Genomic DNA, 5,779 nt, shown 5'->3' on the forward strand with positions numbered 1-5,779 from the left:
GCTACAGTCCATGGGGTCACAAAGAGTCAGACACGACTGAGCGACTTCACTTTCACTAATGGTATTTTACTGAGTCCTAGTCAATTGACTGGGAGGCTGAGATACTTGGTAGAACATTATTTCTGGATGTGTCTGTGAGGGTGTTCAGGAAGAGAGTAGTATTTGAATTGGTGGAGTGCAAACAGGCCAGCCTCATGAGTGTAGGTGAGCATCAGTCAAGCCACTGAGGGCCTGGCAGGAACAAAAGCACAGAGGACGAGTGAGTTTTCCCTCTTTGCCTGAGTTGGGACGGCCATTCTGCCCTTGGACTTGGAGCTTCTAGTTCTCAGGACTCCAGACTTGGGCTGGGGGGACCTATATCATCAACCGCTATGGCTCTCAGGACTCCAGACTTGGACTGGGGGGACCTATATCATCAACCGCTATGGTTCTGAGGACTCCAGACTGATACTGAACAACACCAGTAGCTTTCCTGGTTCTGCAGCTGTCAGGTGGCAGATCATGGGACTTCTAATAAACAATCTCCTCCTATGTGTCTAAATCTGTCTATCTATCTATTATTGGTCTGTTCTCTTGAAAACTCCAGTTAATACAGGTAGTTACCCAAAATCATAGCATCAAGAACAATACCTGACAAGCGGAAGGTAGGTACTATGGGATTTCTCTTCCTCTCCTCACTTTCATAGTAAGCACAGGATAAATTTTACAACAGAGTGCTGAACTTTATTCTCCATCATTTGCCAGTGTGCGTGTGTATGTGTGTGTGTCTCAGTCATGATTTACAGATATACGGAGGCAAACAGGTAGACTGTTTAGGATGAGATCTGAGAGACCTGGGCTTCTCTGGTGGCTCAGACGGTAATGAATCCACCTGCAACACAGAAGACCTGGGTTAGATCCCCGGGTTGGGAAGATCCCCTGGAGAAGGGAATGGCTACCCACTCCAGTGGGTATTCTTGCCTGCAGAATTCCATGGATGGAGGAACCTGGTGGGCTACAATCTATGGGGTCACAAAGATTTGGACACGACCGAAAGACTTACACTTTCTGGGGAAAATGATCAAGTCAGGAAAGTTATCCCTCCCCTAGCCACCACTTCCCTAAGGAATTTGTTGAATGGGAAAAGCCCCAGAGTTAGAGAGAAGCTCTGGTTGAAGGTCATGGTTGCACAATCCCACGGAGACTCCCACGACTTCCATCAGGCTCCTGTCACTCGTCTACATAGTAGGAGTAAGGGACTGAGCCTAGATAGGATTTCTGAGATGTCTAAATCAGATGATGCACATGAAAACACTTGAGAGATGCAGAGTGGCTTTAAAAGTGACCACATTATTGAGGGGATCCTGCATTGACACTCTTACCTGGCTGCCTTCACTACCTCTAACACATTATTAAAACAAGGGCCAGAGAACAAAATGCTCTGGGAAGACTTTAACACATAGAGATTCATGAAGAATTGTAGCATGTGTGTGTGTGTGTGTGTGTGTGTGTGTGAGATCTGCCCATTCATTAAAACACCAATCCCTCTGTTAGGGATATGGTGAACAGGAGACCCCTGGGGCATAAAAAGGCAAGGGGTAGTCTCCAGAAAACCCCCCAAAGTGAATGAAGATCTAGTGAGATAGTCCTTGAGGAAGTCTGAAGTATGGAAAGTAAAGAGAGACCATTGTGTTGGGAATACTTTTCTGAAAGATAAACTCTTAGACCTGACAGTTTCTGGCAAAGGTGGATAAAGATATCCTATTTTACAAGAGCTGGTTTACTGAGAAGAGGGGTGTTGGGGAGGGGTGGAAGATATGCAACTTTGAAACTGCCTAGGTACCCACAACTTAGACACCCCAGATGTGGAGTCTGAAATTAATAATATACTTTCTGGTCTGGACAGGAATGCTTCAGGTATATTGCTGGGTGAGGTGGGGGTTCCTTTGGGAGAATCATTATGGAGAAAACAAGGAAGCCTTGAGCATTGCTGTGAACTTTCCCAGAGCCTGGCCTTCCTGGAGGGTTGGGCATCCCACTGTGCTTACTGGTAATTACCAGACACACTCAGCTGCTCAACGGGCTCAGATGTCAGAGAATGGTGCCTCCCTCCCTGTTTCTCTCTTCCTGCTGGCTGTCTCTCCCAGGGAGTCTTTGCCATTTTCCCTGCAGAGTCCTGCTGGCCCTGGTGGGGAAGCAGAACAAACAGAGGTTATGCTGTTGATTCTTTTCTCTTTTCCCCATGGAATCACTGAACTGCACCTGGGGAAGGGGAATAAAGGGGTCATTAGATTCTGGGGGAGGAGGGGACAACCTTTGAAATAGTCTTTTTTGGGTGACACCTGAGCAATCCAAGTCTGCAATTTCCTCCATGACTGTTCATCCTTCTCAAATAAGTCCCCTAATGACAGTGTGGGCGATGGGTGGAGACAGGGCAGTTGAATGTTAAAATAGATTCCAAGGAGATATTAAAAGCCAAAGGACTACCTCAGATCAGATCAGATCAGTCACTCAGTCGTGTCCGACTCTTTGCAACCCCATGAATCGCAGCACGCCAGGCCTCCCTATCCATCACCAACTCCCGGAGTTCACTGAGGGGTGGGGAACACAGACGGGTGAGCCGAAGGGACGAGATAGGAATTCTGCTGCCTTGTCTGGTAAGAAGCTGGAATCTTTTGTTCATTCTATTGCTCAGCACACCATCATGCTGATGCTTCATAATCCTTCGGCATCTTCCTCCTTATTTCCAGAGTCACCAAGCTAACCTGAACCTTAATTGTCTTTCTCCTTGACAATTACGGTTATAGACTCCCTGCCCCCAGGCCCTGCCACTTCCAGTCTACCCTGTAGATGTCACCAAATCGAACACTCTAAAATATAATTTTAAACCTGTCATTTTCCTGCTTAAAAACTTCAGCAATTCTCCAATGTCTGCAAAGCAAAGGCTGAAAATCTTAGTCTAGAAATCAATTCTGCCAAGATCTTAGACATTCTGTGTCCACTATGAAGGCTGCAACCAGATCTTATTCATCTTATGCTATGCTATGCTATGCTAAGTCACTTCAGTCATGTCTGACTCTGTGCGACCCCATAGATGGCAGCCCACCAGGCTCCCCCGTTCCTGGGATTCTCCAGGCAAGAAAGAACACTGGAGTGGGTTGCCATTTCCTTTCCCAATGCATGAAAGTGAAAAGTGAAAGGGAAGTCGCTCAGTTGTGTCCGACTCTTAGTGACCCCATGGATTGCAGCCTAACATGCTCCTCCATCCATGGGATTTTCCAAGCAAGAGTACTGGAGTGGGGTGCCATTGCCTTCTCCGCTTATTCATCTTACTGTCCTAATGCTGATATGTAAGGTCTAGGAGAAAAAAAATTGGATTCATTTTTCATTGCTGACACATAATAAAGTTCTCAAATGATTGTTGTTGGATGAACATGTTAATTAGCTCATTAAATATTGTATGGCACAGTATATGGTAGGTGTCCAAAGTCTTTGCTGAACCAAAGGGTGAGTGGAGACAGGCAGAGAAGAAAGTGATGCTGTCTTAAAACAGGCAGCTACATAGATGGATGGACACTAGGGTTATGGGCCTCAGAATTAGAGCAAGGCAGTAGAAATTTTGCTGAAGGAGTTAAAGATATGGATAAAGCGGAGGCTTAAGGCCATCTGAAATTCAGACCAGATATTGGAAATGGAAGCAGACCAGAGAGGGAGACTGAGCGAGCTGAAGGACCATCAGTTCAGTTCAGTCTCTCAGTCGCGTCCAACTCCTTTCGACCCCCTGAACCGCAGCACACCAGGCCTCCCTGTCCATCACCAACTCCCGGAGTCCACCCATGTCTATTGAGTCAGTGATGCCATCCAACCACCTCATCATCTGTCGTCCCCTTCTCTTCCTGCCCTCAATCTTTCCCAGCATCAGGGTCTTTTCAAATGAGTCAGCTCTTTGCATCAGGTGGCCAAAGTTTTGGAGTTTCAGCTTCAACATCAGTACTTTCAGTGAACACCCAGGACTGATCTCCTTTCATGAAGGACCATAGGTGGGCACTATTTAAGGGGACAGGTAGTTATGAAAGCAAAGCTGTTGAAAGGAGAGTTTGGGAGCCCAGGTAAGGGGACAAGGAGTCATGAGCCATCTGGGTGAAAGCGAGTGACTCAGACATTGTGAACACCAACCAGGATGTGATGGATAAGTTTTAATAACTGCTATTGCTAAAAAGCCTCTGGATGAAAGTGAAAGTGGAGAGTGAAAAAGTTGGCTTAAAGCTCAACGTTCAGAAAAGGAAGATCAAGGCATCCGGTCCCATCACTTCATGGGAAATAGATAGGGAAACAGTGGAAACAGTTTCAGACTTTATTTTTTGGGGCTCCAAAATCACTGCAAATGGTGACTGCAGCCATGAAATTAAAAGACACTTACTCCTTGGAAGGAAAGTTATGTCCAATCTAGATAGCATATTCAAAAGCAGAGACATTACTTTGCCAACAGAAGTCCGTCTAGTCAAGGCTATGGTTTTTCCCGTGGTCATGTATATGGATGTGAGAGTTGGACTGTGAAGAAAGCTGAGCGCCGAAGAATTGATGCTTTTGAACTGTGGTGTTGGAGAAGACTCTTGAGAGTCCCTTGGACTGCAAGGAGATCCAATCAGTCCATTCTGAAGGAGATCAGCCCTGGGATTTCTTTGGAAGGAATGATGCTAAAGCTGAAACTCCAGTACTTTGGCCACCTCATGTGAAGAGTTGACTCATTGGAAAAGACTCTGATGCTGGGAGGGATTGGGGGCAGGAGGAGAAGGGGACGACAGAGGATGAGATGGCTGGATGGCATCACCAACTCAATGGACATGGGTTTGGGTGAACTCCGGGAGTTGGTGATGGACAGGGAGGCCTGGCGTGCTGCGATTCATGGGGTCTCAAAGAGTTGGAGACGACTGAGTGACTGAACTGAACTGAACTGAACTGATTGCTTTATATGGATGGGGCTTCAATTGTGGCTCGTATCAGTATCTTTGAGACTTGCATGACAGCTGAAAGCCCATTTGTCAGAAAAATAAATAAACCCAAGTAATTTTCCACACAATTACAGAAGCCGAGAGATTTCCCTGAAGGAAATCCCAGGTTCAAATAACCTGTTTTATGTAGTCTGGACACCTCATATTTACATTACTTTTTTGGTTTTCATCATCCATAATACATTGAATCCTTGCAACTCTCTGAAATTAGTAATAAATTATTCCTATTTTAAGGAAACTGAGCTTTCTTGAGAAAATGTGCCTTGTCCAAGGGAGAAGTAAGTAGCGGCATATTTAGAGTAGAAGTCAGGTTTTTGGGGTTTGAGTTGAATGGTTTGTTTTTCCTCTCATATGTTCACCCAAACAAGCTGTGCTAAGATTTCTGCATGAACCAGAAGGCACTTTCACAAGTGTTGTTTGAGCGCCTACCATGTACCAAGGACTGTACGAGGCCCTTGAGACACATCAGGGAACAAAACAGCCAACATTCCTGTTTTTGTGGAGTCCAGACCCAAGCTGAAGTCAGTGTTTTCCCAGCCTAAAAGCCTGGGTTGGATCATATTCTGGCCATAAATGATTGATTCAGGTACTTAATGAAAAGCTATAAGCTAGTAGGCAGCATTCTAAGTACTAGTTGTCAAAGGTAGGGTTTTATGTCAGGAAACACTGAACAAGCATGCTTCATCTTCCATCACTAGCTATCACAGAATCTACTCATTTTCATCTCTTGTTGTTGTTGTTCTTTTTCCATTAATATATTTTTAGGCTTGAGTCTCTCTATTTTCCAT

At 45.4% G+C, this 5,779-nt stretch overlaps 1 long non-coding RNA gene across 1 annotated transcript; it reads right to left on the bottom strand.

The window, feature by feature from the left end:
• Positions 1-699: 699 nt before the first annotated feature.
• Positions 700-2,167, bottom strand: LOC123332445. The gene is made up of 2 exons (XR_006549236.1): positions 2,038-2,167; positions 700-871 (listed from the first exon to the last, which is right to left on the bottom strand). It is a non-coding gene; the product is annotated as an uncharacterized LOC123332445 (long non-coding RNA).
• Positions 2,168-5,779: the final 3,612 nt, after the last annotated feature.

Source organism: Bubalus bubalis, chromosome 3 (assembly GCF_019923935.1).
Source record: "Bubalus bubalis isolate 160015118507 breed Murrah chromosome 3, NDDB_SH_1, whole genome shotgun sequence".
Lineage (NCBI taxonomy): Eukaryota > Metazoa > Chordata > Mammalia > Artiodactyla > Bovidae > Bubalus > Bubalus bubalis.